The sequence below is a fragment of the Molossus molossus genome, unplaced genomic scaffold (assembly GCF_014108415.1).
Source record: "Molossus molossus isolate mMolMol1 unplaced genomic scaffold, mMolMol1.p scaffold_m16_p_1, whole genome shotgun sequence".
Classification (NCBI taxonomy): domain Eukaryota; kingdom Metazoa; phylum Chordata; class Mammalia; order Chiroptera; family Molossidae; genus Molossus; species Molossus molossus.
The window spans coordinates 78341483-78355318 of record NW_023425344.1 but is presented as its reverse complement, the minus strand read 5'-3'; positions in this window follow the sequence as shown (position 1 = coordinate 78355318).

Below are 13836 nucleotides of genomic sequence, written 5' to 3'. Positions count from 1 at the left end.
CCACTGAGCCAAACTGGCCAGGGGCGTTATCAGTTTTAAAGTGCTTAGAACTCAAAGACCTATTGCTGAATTATTAATGACTGGCATTTTATACAGACAAGATATTCACATAAAAGTATCAACATTCTGCATCGGGTGGAGGAGTGTGTAGCTTCTGCCTGTCTTTTTTTGTCAATGTATTTTCATGTGGCTGGTGATAATTCAGCCAAAGCAAATAGGAAACCTTGGATAGAACAACAAAAACACGAAGAGCAATCTGTTTTCTTTCACAAACCAGAGCCACCCATATCATTCAGCCTGTAAAAGGGAGTCACATTCGTTTTACATTTTCATTTGGATTCTGCTGTAATTACTGGGCAATGAACTATTCAAATAGGGCCCATTAAGGGAGGACAGCTTCCAAGGAGTTGGCTATTTATCTTATCGCCAGAGGAAAGAGCTCTCCAAGGGGAGGGAGTCAGGACTATTCTGGGCATGTCCAGCAAGTTCTCAGTCACCTGGACTTATAAATGAAAGTCTTTCCCAGAAGGGAATCAAAGACTACAGTTATATTTTGTTGTTTTAAATCATGAAAAGTTGAATATCTTAAGTTTCTATGCAGAGACAGAAGAGAGAGTTTGAAATCTTCCATATGATATCTCTGGAATATACAAGATATTGATAATAGTGGTTACCTCTAAGGAGGATTGGATGGGTGAAGGTTAAGAGTGATGAGGGTGGAGGCCAGTAATAGGAGCTTAGGGGCCTTTCTTCTTACTACATAGCCCTTGAATTTTGCACCATATGCCTGTATTACCATTTTTTAAAACTAACTTTTAAAAACACTATACGTGAGTGTGTCTCTCTCGTCTTGTCATCTTAACTGCTCTTGCTCCGACATCAGTGTTGCCTGTTAGCCCAGCAATTACAGTATTTTCTGTTCAAGAATATTCTGTAAAATTGAGGTTCTACATTAATATATTTCATGGCTTTTCTTTTGAGTACGTCACAGCTTCTCCCTAACTTCCTTTGGTTTCTGGCGCGGGGGGGAAGGGGGGGGTTCACAGCTGGAAGCTGGATTTTCATGCTCCCTGAAAGTCCATCTAGTTTCATTTCTTCAGGGGATATTAGATGTGCCATGTCCATTAGCCATTAAGTACGAGAAAAAAAATATGGAGAGACAGAGTGGTATATTTAAATGGAGATATAGGGAGTGTCAACATAAGAAACGTTCAAACCTGTGGAGAATTTTTATGAGTTTATTGGAGCCAGACTGACAACAGTTGCCTGGAAGCAAACTCTCAACAGATTGAGAAAATGTTCCAGAAAAGGGCAGTTTTACCACTTATTTTATACATCACAATCAAAGGGGAATATATAAGGGGGTTACATAAAATTCACTGGTAATCAATCAGGGAGGTGGGAGAAAGCAAAGGAGGTGGCTGGGGGTGAAGGGGGGAATCTCTGGGATTGGATAAAAAGTAAAACGAATGGACCCATACCTACTTCTTGTACATCTGTGGGTATAGGAGAATTAGCAGTCGACAATTAACATGATAATAATAGCAGTGTGGGGATTTGTGATCTCTGCTCTGGCCTGTGGTTGTGCGCTAAGGGGCAGTGGGGAACTACTCTGATAATCTAAAAGATATGTTATCCTAGATGCTAAAAGACAATAGACAGGCTCAGGTAAAATAAAGACTGACCTTTGTCAGGGAAGATACCAGCCTAGGACATGACTACCTGCCATGACCTGCTTTTAGTTAGGAAGTTTTCCTTCCAGACCATCCTGTGTGGTTACTTTTGGTCTCTGAATTTGTAAGGCCGCCAGGCAGGCCTCCCCCGAGCTGGTCAGGTTTAGTATGTGGCCCCTTTTTCACCCACAGGAGTAATATAAATTGGGACTGGCATTCTTAAAGAGCCTAAAGTGGTATTTCTAGCTGCAATAATGTCTAAAATAACACCTATTTTGCACTTTTTATCTATTAATAAACAGTTTCTTCACTTATCGTCACACTGCTAACAGGCTGTTCTGCAGTCCATCACCTTATTTACCTATATTTAAATAATCCACTCCCTAATGCATTAGGGTCAGACCATGTTAAAACAGAAGTGAGCCGAGAACACTGCTAACCAAGTAGTAGATTTGGTTAGAATCTGATAGTAGATTTTTATTCTTTTCACACAAAATTTCAATGTTTTCAAATTCTAAATTTGTAACACCAAACTTCAACTAATTTTCAAAAATCGAAACAACTTAAATTAATATTTGTTCTCCATTTTTCCAGCTACGTTTGTGTAAATTAGACTGTTTATGTGATTCTTAGCATCTGGCTAAAAAAAATGAAAAGCGCCCTGGCTAGTTTGGCTCGGTGGTTGGAGCATCGGCCTGTGAACCAGAGAGTCCCGGGTTCGGTTCCCGCTAGGGGCACATACCAAAAAAAAAAAAAAAAATAGAGCCCGCCATCCAGCATCAAGAATTATTCTGACTGAATTTTAATGAGCTTTTTGCTTTGTGAGTTGTTTGTAAATGTGTAAACTGTTTAATTCAGGAAATCCAAATTTGTGCGGACATATAAATTGAGAGAAATTTTTATGTGTATAATCTTGAATAACTATCTTCAATATGTGTTCTAATAATACTGAAATATTTTATGCATAAACCCTTAAATATGGAGCACTGTGGAAAAACATTGTGGTTCTTATTCTAAGTCATTATGATTTACAAATAATCGTGGTTTCCCTCTCTCTCAGTTCTGTCTCAAGTCCTGGGTTGAACACTTACCTCCCATGTATTCCATGGATCCAGAGTGTGTGCCTTGTACTTCTGGGGCCCACTGACTCCCACGGCGCTTACGCCACCTGACTGGGATCTTCTTTTCTGCTTTTGAGCTGTGAAGAGGTTCATCTTTCTCTTCCCCAGCAGCCTCTCTGTTCTGCCAGTGCTCAGTGGAACAGCAGAGGACATTTGCTTTTTGTGTTTGGCCTAGCAGGATTCTCCAGGGGCCTTTTATTCTCCCTTTTCCTTTCTCTCCATTTCTACTCCCTTTCATCCCACCCCCAGGCCCCTGCTGCACTGGGTAGCTGGTTTTCCTCTTCTGATTTATGCCTGAGGACTAGCAGCTGCCTTTTAAAGATAAGAACCAGGGAGCAGAGATATCAAACAGACACAAGAATAACACAGGAAAGACAAAAAGCCCCTTTCCCTAAAAATAGCTTTGTCATTAGCTCTTTTTATGTTGAACACCCAGATTTATTTCCCCGTGTCCCTCTGCTTGAACAAACCAAGTCAGCCAAACTACTGCCACCTGAAGAAAAATAAAGAAATGAAAAACAAATCCTGAACTCCAGGCTGTTTTTTTTACCAAAGTGATATGTAGTGAAAGATGGCTAACATGAATCTGCTTCATTTTTAGCAACTGTTTAAATGGTGGTACTACAATAAAAAGGAAGTGTTTTGGGACAAGAAAAAAAAAAGTATAGGCGGATAAATAGACAAATCAGAAGAAAATGAACACCAAAGAAAATTGGAAGCAACGTAAAGTAAACTAGAAGTCATGAAGCAAATGTAACACATAGGTCATATTGATAAAGTCCATTCCTATTGGGACCCACAAAAAAGAGGCCACCTCCGTGGCCTGGCCACGTCACAAATGTAAACTCAGTCAGTCTGCACTTACAGGAAACACCTCACTGTGAAGAAAACCCAGCCGACGCCAGTGACAACCCTCCCACTCAGCTTTAGCTAGCTGTCCTTCCCCGAGAAAACAGGACCCGCTAGCCTCACAGGGAAATCCCCGGCCTCCCAGCCAATCACCTCATTTCCCTGGTGCCTCTTCTAAGGGTCCATAAAACTCCCTCCTGCCCCACTGGTTGGGAGGCACTGTGCTCCGTAATCCATGGATTGTTTTCCCTTGAATAGAAGACACGAAACCTGTTTCTAAATTATTTTAGTTTTGTCATTTGACAACATATATATGTTCATATATGTGTGTGTTATATGTGCACACATGTGCGTGATGATACACACATTTGGGCAGGGAAGAATAAGACAGAGAGGAACGACTCCATTCACTGAGCAAGAGAGACCCTGTGACTCAGAAGGATAAGCCAAGTGGTGGCTGTCACTGCCCCGGGTATTTTCCCTCTAGGGAGCAGTGGCCCCCGAAAAGGCAGATATTCAGTTCTGTTTTGTCTCTCTAGCTCTTCCTCAAGGGTAAAGTTACATCACAAATGTATCTGCAGCAAGAACTGGCCTCACCCCTCCATCTGTAGGATGTAAATCATAATGCAGTGAAGAGAGAGGTCCACGCGTACTCTGGGTAAGGTTACGTGCATGAGCTTCGGTGTCAGATAGCCAGGGCTAATTTGGTCTGCCATGCACTATTTTATGATCTAAGACCTTACTTCTCAGTGTATGATCAGTCAGCCAACAGTGTTGGCCTGCACCTGAGAGCAGGTTAAAAATGCAGAATCTTAGGTCCCGCCCCAGACCTACTGAATCAGAATTTACTTGTTAACAAAACTCCCAGGTGATTCTTTCACACAAAAGTTTGAGAAGCACTGGCCTAGGGTGAGTCACACTACACATACTAGTTCTTACTCCCAGTGTCCTGGGGTTAAATGAGGACTGCGTGTAGAGGCAGAGCAAATGTCCAACACCTACTAATAAAGACAGGTCATGTACTATGGCTCAGCATTCTGACGCCAAATTCCATGCTCCAGTGAAGGCACAATTAACTGTAACTGAAGCTAGGTTTCCATTTTAAATGTTAACTGACTTTTATGACCATTTCCCTGAATGCAACAGTCATTTAAAAATGAGTAGTTTTAAAATGGTCATCCATAGTAATTGCCTAGTTAAGCAAGTCATTTTAGTTTTCTAGAGATTATTATTATTATTTTTTAAATCTGGGCATAAGAGCAGTTCAGCTACGGTTCTTTCTAATTCTAAATTCTTATTTTAAGGTATTTACTATAAAAACTAATATTCGTTGATTAATTTGGAATGTCATAAGTTAGATGTGATGATGGCATAATTCTTTGCCCTCATAATTTGTGAGTATTTTAAGTTAGAGAGAAAGGAATAGAACAAAAAAGGAAGATGACGAGAGTAAAGAGGCAAAACCTGAGGGAGGGACTGAGGGGAATCCTACGGATTTCTGATTCCTTTTCTATAAATCTACGCTCTCTAAGGCTGCATGCAGTTAAATATGGTAAGCCAGAGGGTTTTTTTTGTTTTGTTTTGTTTTTTTTAGCATCATGGTGCATAAAAACAATGTGAGCCTCTTGTTTAAAAATACTAGTTCCAAGGGCCCCATCTCTTGTGATTCTTATCCAGGAAGTCTGATAAATGAAGCCCTGGAACTTGTATTTATAACAAACACCCCAGGATATTATGGCAGAGACAGACCACAGTTGGTGCTAGGTGTTTTTTCTTATATCACACACAACTTGGTTATTACATATTAGGTAGCGTAACATAAACAAATTTTTAAAAGATGTAAAGATTGCCCTGGCCGGTTTGGAATATTGGCTGCGGACCAGAGTCCTGAGTTCCATTTCCGCTAGGGGCAAGTACCAAAAAAAAAAAAAAAAAGATGAAGAGATTAAGTAGTACAAATTGGTTATTAGCCTGATGAATCTCAAAGGGAAGGGGGCAGGGAAGATAAACCAAAGAACTTATATGCATATATGCATAACCAATGGACACGGACAATAGTGTGGGGAAGGCAGGAGGGGAGGCAGCGTCGGGCAGAAGGGGGTCAACAGGGGGAAGAGGGGGAACATCTGTAATATATTTAATAATAAAGATAAGCTTAAAAAATTTTTTTCACTCACAAATAAATACTCATAGGCACTCCATACTGCTGTATATAGGTAGAACTGTCACTTGGGGAATATTAGCTTCAACTTTGATATAAACTCTATGTTGAGCATGATAAGCATCAGTTAAGCACATTATTAAAGTCTAAGTTTCTCTTTGTCCTTAACTACAAAAAGGGACTGACCTAAATTGTTCTTATAAGGATCACATGAAATAAGTATTTCAAAAACTCTAAAGCCACTTTAAATATAATGTTGATGATAATGTTTCTTCAGCTCAGGATTCTTTTCAAGTGTGTAAAGTTCTTGAAGGCAGGGACTGCATCTTTCACATTTCTTTTAGTGGACAGCTATTGTGTCTGCTTGCCTAACATTCCTTCCCCCTTTATTTTGGTAACAGAATCCTGATGTTCCTTTGGGAAACCTCTGTTCCTGCATTTTCAGTCCACGTTGCTAGTGGGGAGGGAAGTGGCTCCGTTGGGGTCTGGACACCTGCCTGTGGCTGGCCTAACCAATCTGAGTGCTTCGTTCCTCCTTGCCATTGTGGTTGGTTCAGGAGTTTGTAAGTGATCCAAGCCCGGCCAATGAAAGCCAGCTCTAGAAGTTTTGCTGAAACCACTGAGAAAGAGAAATCTCTTTTCCAAGTAGCTAAACCTTCAGCTGAACATACCCTGGAGTCATGTTTGCCATCACAAAATAAAGCCTAACAGAAAAGGAAGCCAATGCAAAAGAAAACAGAGCCAAGAGTTAAGAGTTTGAAAGAGAAAGACTTGTCTGATGACATTATTCAGGGCCCTGAATTAATTTTCCAACAGGAAAATCTTTTTCGCTCTCTTCTACCTAAGCATTTATCATGCAGTTGAAGGTTTTCAACAAATGTTGATTAATTTGTTTGCAAATGAGATAAAAATCCTTAGTCACAGATGACAAGGCAGGGAGGTTGTTCCCATTCATCATCATTGCAATGTTTTGGTGGTTTGTTCAAAAATACATTAACACATACATGCATATAACTGACAGGGTTTTTAATTTAATCAGCTGAACAACCTAAACCATCTTGTATAACTACTAGACATAAAATTAGTCACATTCATAAATTATCATTCTTCTTTATACAATTCGCCAAATAATTGACTTACTTGTTAACAAAAAAACATTCAGCTGGAAAGATGTCACAACCTCATTGTCTGGTCTACCTTAGAAAGGATTAGAACAACCTCAGAACTCAGCACTCTCTGTTCTCTTGCTCCTTATCAGTTTTGAGATCTGAAAACCATCACTTACCCTTTACGCCTACATCTGTAAGAATCTATTGGGACAAAAAGGGGTTCTCTAAGTAGGTATATCTGAAGTTTTTCTCTTTGTTCATACAGATTTTTAAAATTAAAAGGTTGTCTTCAAGTGGACAATTCTTTATTCTTTTAACATGCTGCCATCATGTGGTTGCTTTGCTCATTCACATTCAAATGTTCAAAGAACAGTGGTTATTCATCAAGGTGCAAAGGAGGAAGTTCCCAAAGAAAATGAAAGTGAATAGACTACATTCTTCCTTTAAGCTTCGTGCTGAGTATGGTGGCAAATATGTATAATTTGCCAAAGTTGTGAAATAGATCTGTAATTTGCCAAAACGCAAGTTGGAATGTGGTAGGAACCTGAAAGACTTAGACCAGGTGCAGAGGAGACTCAAAGGGAAGAGTGACTGTCTCAGACTTTAGTCTATTGTTAAAATTCAAAGGCTATAATTTTAATGAAGCTATTTAATAAAACTTGACAGTATGTTCTTATACTATAATCTCTTCCAGCATAGCTATCATCTTCATTTTAATTCTGAGGTGCTTGAGACCAACAGAGAATTTGCCATATGTCTCAACAACGTAAAAGCAAAAGCAAGACTTTTGCTCATAGTTTGGTATAAAAATATTCTGGACATGTAGAGGTTCGTGTAGTAGTTTATACTATTGTTTTTGAGTCCTGAGAGGTAGATTATGCAGATACATTAGAGAAGATTCCATCAAGGTTTTCTGACTCTTGTTCATTTTTTTTATTGCATTTGCTTTATATACAGGTGCTCAAAAATACTATTTCATTTGATTGTATGAATCCATGTGAAAATACTCATGACTTTTGAGGTTTTGTATATGATTTTCTATAGTCAAAGAAAATTTCGGTAAAATTAGTAGGATTAAGTTTTATTGCAACACTGTCAAATTGTTTTTAGATTAAGTTTTAGCACCTAGAGAGAATTAGAGAAGTTATGCTTTTTTAGATTAAAATAAAAAAAAAAATTTTTTTTTGTTGCTGCACACAAGACATATATCTACCAAATTCTACTTGTATTTAATTACCTAGATTATGTATATAAATTATTCTTTAAAAATATTACAACCAGGGTTTGTATACCGAGAGGTCTTCTTGGGCTTGCCCAGGTTTGGGAATGACGTGATCTCAGACTCTTGAGCCTCCGCACTGCTCTCTTCTCAAATGAGAAGCCAAGACAGCCCACAGAGTGCTTCACAGTCTCCTTTTCTCCTCTCCTAAACGCTTTCTCTAAGATCAGCAACCAGATTAGCATTGATTGTGTCCTCCTTAAAATTCATATGTTGAAGTCCTCACCCACAGTACCTCAGAATGTGACCTTATTTGGAGAGAGGGTCTTTACAAAGATAAGCAAGTTAAAATTAGATCATCAGTTCAATACGAGTGGTGCTGTCCTTATAAAAATGATAAATTCGGACACAGAGACACACGCGAGGGAAGACGAGGTGTAGGCACAGGGAGAAGACAGCCATTTACACGCCGAGGAGAGAGGCCTGGCACAGACCCTGCCTGCGCTGACTTCAGAGAGAACCAACCCTGCTGATGCCTTCATCTTGGACTTCTAGTCTCCTGAACAATGAGACATTAAATTTCTGTGTTGTTTAGGCCACCCAGTCTGCGGTACTTTATTGCAGCAATTCTAACAAACTAATACATTTAGCCTAAGGGAAACCGGTTATATTAACTTTTCTTTAGGCCGTGTGTCTATCCGTGGATAGCCCTAACTTAACTGTTGCAACGCTAGAAAATATAAAAACAATAAACTGTTATTTTCCTCCAGAAAATGTTAGTGTGTTAAATTGTTTTTTTAATTAAAAGTAAGCTAGTGAAGCCCTGGCCAGTTTGGCTCAGGGGTTAGAGTGCTGGCCCTGCACCGAAGGGTCGAGGGTTCAATTCTCAGTCAAGGGCAAGTTCTTGGGTTGCAGGTTCAATGTCCTGCCTGATGGTCGGGAGCGTGTGGGAGGCAACCAATCTATGTGTCTCTCACACACTGATGTCTGTCTATCTGTCTGTGTCTCTCTCTCTCTCTCTCTCTCTCTCTCTTTCTTCTCCCCAGCCCTCCCTCCTTTCCACTCTCTCTAAAAATCAATGGGAAAAAATATCTTCTGGTGAGGACTAACAAAAAATATATATAAACTAGTGAAAAGAGATTGTATACTTTAAAACTCTGATTAGGGATTAAAAATTGGAACTTCCAGGCATAAATGTTAGCTTTGGTGACTATTTCTCCAACTGCACTCTTTTATATCCTGTCCCAGCCAAACTGATCAGGTTATGTGATGAGAGGACCAATTATGTTCCTTCTCAGCCTTTAATATTTCAGGCCAAGAGCACAGAGTATTTATTAGTCCCGATTCTCAAGTATCAGTCTTATAAAGACCTCTGCCAGGAGGAAAAGAAAATCAATTGAGAACTGCTGATGACAATTGTCAATATGTTCGACCATCCAGAATCAAAATACCCTTCCGATCATAGAGCCTCCCCATCTTATGAGGCAGGAGATGAAAATGCCTAATACTGGTTCCCAGAACTTCCCTTCAGTTAGAGCGTAAGCACCTGACTCAACAGACCAGACGTACCTAAACTGACCCAAGCAAATGCCAGGGGTCCAGAGAAGCAGGATTGCTCTGAATCCACGCTCCATGAGCCAATAGCGGCCACATCCAGTTTCTGGAGTAAAAGGAGCAGCTGTGCTCCAGCAGCCCTGGGGGTCTGTTATCAGCAGGGATCAAGCCACAGAGGACCACACTCAACAACTGTGATGGATTCATGATTGTGTAACATGACTCTAACCACAATCCAGGGATGAATAGCCTGGTTATCTGCCTACCAGAGATTCTAGAGCCACTCCATTTGTGTTCAAATCATCCACAGTTCTGTTGCTTCTGACTGAGAAGTCTGACATAAAGAATATGGGATTTTTAATTTATCTTTTAATAAACATATTCTCTATTTTTTTTTTACCCAATAGGGAAAGGGATTATATTTTCTCAGTACATAGAAACTTTAAATGTATACTTCAGTTCTTCAGGAATGGTTAAGAGAGAGAAGAGACAGAGGCAAATAGGAAAAGGAAGATAGAGAATGAAATGCAGAAGGAAAGATGATCATTAAAATTCCTCCAAATTTTATAAAATTATTTTAAGGTTAAAAACCTTCTGTCTTGATTTCTGACCATTATTTAGCCATTATTTTGCATCATTTAAAAAACCTGTGCCAAACTTATCTTTAAGTTACCTAAATAAATACTGTAAAGATTGGCAGTATCAATATGTAAACATTGATATTAACTGACAGTTAACAAAAATGGACAAAGAGCCCTTAAACACATCAAAAGATGGTCAACCTCACTAACAATAAGAGAATGAAATTTAAAACAACAGTGAGATACTGTCTCTGACCTGTCAAATTGGAAAAACCAGAAAAGTTTTATAATATGCTGTCTTGGAATGAGTGTAAGGAAACAGGCCACTGCCTATGGAAATATAAATTGGAACTTTTTTTTTTCTTTTTTTTTGAGGGAAATTCAGAAGCAACCATCAAGATTACATATCTCCCTGTCCTTCGACCCAGCATTTCTATTTCTAGGAATAGGTTCTGCAGATAGATACATGCACAAAACTACAAAAGTAAAAGGATATCAATTGCAACTATCATAGAAAACTTAGTCAATTTGATACATCCCAAGAACGAAATGTTATGAAACTGTTCAAATAAACTGAAAGCTTACAAATGCTGTGACGGCAATCAGAGCCAAGACATATTCAGAAGTAGGGGCAGAAATGTTTTATTACAGAGCATGTTACCATTAGAAAAAAAAAAAACCACAATAATTATAATTATCTTTGTATTTATTACTGTGCTTGTGTTTATATGCTGTGTATGGTTAGAATATTTCTAGAAGGTCTCATTTTTTAAAATGCTAATACAAGTAGTTATTGCTTTTGAATAAGGAAAATACGTGTCCAAGAAGTAGGGCAAACAGTAGATTAGCCAGTATGTATACCTTTTTCACCTTTTGAATTTTAAGTTTCTGTATTATGTATTTAAAAATCATTAAAAAGTACTAAAGAAATATACTCACAAATAAGTATATAAAGATTTGCAAATCATTTTTATTTAACTATGAAGAAATTTAAGTACAAAAAATTGATCAAAACCACTTTTAAAAAACAAAATAAGTGCTTTATCAATATTTAGATTCATGCAGAAAATATCAAAAACTTGTTTCCAAATAACCCCAGTCTCTGTTGGTTTTTTGCTGACACAATATGGCAGATAAAGCTCCTCCATTTCACCTTAGGCCTGGGAGGGTTTGACAGCAGAAACAAAGTCAAAAGAAAGTCCAAAGTCAGAGAAAGCTAATATGTGTTAAGGGAAGAAGGAAAAAAGGAGGGATAAGGTTACAGCGGGAGAGGAAGCGCCTTCAATCCACTAGCCATGGTTACACACCTGTAACAGTCCTGACTCTGTCCAGGACTCTGGGAGAAATGTCTTTGAAACACAAAAGCAAAGCAAGGATCAAGAGGGATGCTTGAGGCAACGGCAAAGCAGTGCTGGGCATGCGGCACCAGAGGAACACTTCGAGCTGAGAGGGACCTTAGATATCACATACGATCCACCTAACTCTTTAATTTTTTATTATGAAGAAACTGATGCCTAGGAAAGCTGCGACTAGCCCAAAGTCACAAAACCTGAATGCAGCAGAATTAAGATAGTAACCATATTTTCTAACTCCAAGTCCAATGCTTTTTCCAGTATATACATTCTTTGCCTTCTTCACCATCAGTGATCGTTTTACATAGTTGCTTCTTCCGTTTTAGTATCAGAGAAAGAAAATACAAAGAAGGTTTTCCTTCTATTCTGTCAGGCTGCTACAATTCTTGCTCTTTCCATTTGGAACAGCTCCTTAGTCTGGTCTCCAGTCCTACAGACCAGGAATGAATGAAGTGAGCCCTAGTTGGGTTAATGTGTTCTAGCCAAGGTAGTTTTTAGTGCAAAAATCAGAAACCCACTTAAATTAGTTCAAGTAAAAGGAAAGCCTTTCCAAGGGATAGAGGAGCACTGTTTGTTCTTTGATTTTGCACAGTCGAAGGACAGAAAAGAAGTGACAGGTTTCATGTGAAATAGATAGTTGAGAACTGAAAATATTTTTATACTCTTTTACTTTACGTTTGCACGTCACAGGACACAATCTAAAAGGCATATATTAAATTCCTGCAGCTGAATCTTAAGGCCATTACAGGAAAATGCAATGGCTAAAACATGACTCAAGCATCAGCTGCTGTAAAAAGAGTCAAGATGTTAGCTAAAAACTTTAATTAATATGACCTTAGGACATTTCAATAGAGATCCAAGATCTAGAATGAGGATGGTGATATTTTTTCTGCATTATTGATATCACATCTAAAATATTGTTCTCCATTGTAGGCACCATGAGAGAAATAGAAAAATTTTAACAATATTTATAGGACACATTTTTTTAAAACTCAAAATGGCTTTTTTAAGTTCCATTGGGGAAAAGGTATACAATTTTAGTTACATTCTTTAGCAAACAGCAAAACATTGGAAAATTTTGGCACTTCTTTGGAGCCATTAAAATGTTAATGGACATGTTTGCAAAAGAGCAATTTGTTTAACCCCTTACATTGGTTAAGTGCTTGAGTTCACAGAATGCCTTTAGGTGAAGTATCTTTTTTTTTTTTTTTTTTTTGGTGCGTGCCCCCAGCAGGAACCAAACCCAGGACTCTCTGGTCTGCAGGTTGACCCTCCAACTGCTGAGCCAAACAGGCCAGGGCCAAGTGAATTATCTTATTTCACTCTTGAAACATCTCTGCAAGGTGGATATCCCTGGCAAATAGGTTTAGAGGGGCAAATGACTTGCCAAAGACCCTAGCAAATAAGCATAATGATCAAACAAGACTTAGTTCTTTCAATTCAGTGCAAACTTGAACTCCTCCATTACCTTAGCCATCTATTGTACTTACAGTTGACCCTTGGACAACATGGTTTGAACCATGCAGGTCCACTTACACATGAATATTTTTTCAGTAAGTACTTACAGTACTATAAATGTATTTTCTCTTCCTTATGATTTTCTTAATAACATTCTGCCTTCTCTAGCTTACTTTATTGTAAAAATACAGAACGTAATACAGACAACATACAAAATATGTGTTAATTGACTGTTTATGTTATTAGTAAGGCTTCCAGTGAATAAAAGCTATTAGCTTAACAATAACCCACAACCTTTGAACCAACTATAGAAGGTGATTAGTAGTGAAGTTTTGGGGGAGTCAAAAGTCATAGATGCATTTTCAACTGTTTGGGGGTTGGCATCCTTAACCCCTGTGTTGTTCAAGGGTCAACTGTACAGCTCATAGTATTTATGTAATATTATTTGGTTTTAGAGCTCTATCATTGCCATAGAACTAAATTATATTTATTATTTTGATCTTTTAATAAAATGTTTAAATTGTGTCTTAAAGGCTATCAATAAAATATGCAAACATCATACTACTGTGATTTTAATGCCCTTAATATATACTGTAAATAATCAATAATTTCAGGGGGAAAATGTGCTGTATCCGTCATGCCAGATTCAGATTTTCCCATTGGTGAGTGAAATTTCTATAGACCACGGGTTGGCAAACACTTTCTCTAAAGGTCCAGATAGTAAATATTTAAGACTTTATGTGCCATCTGGTCCCTGCT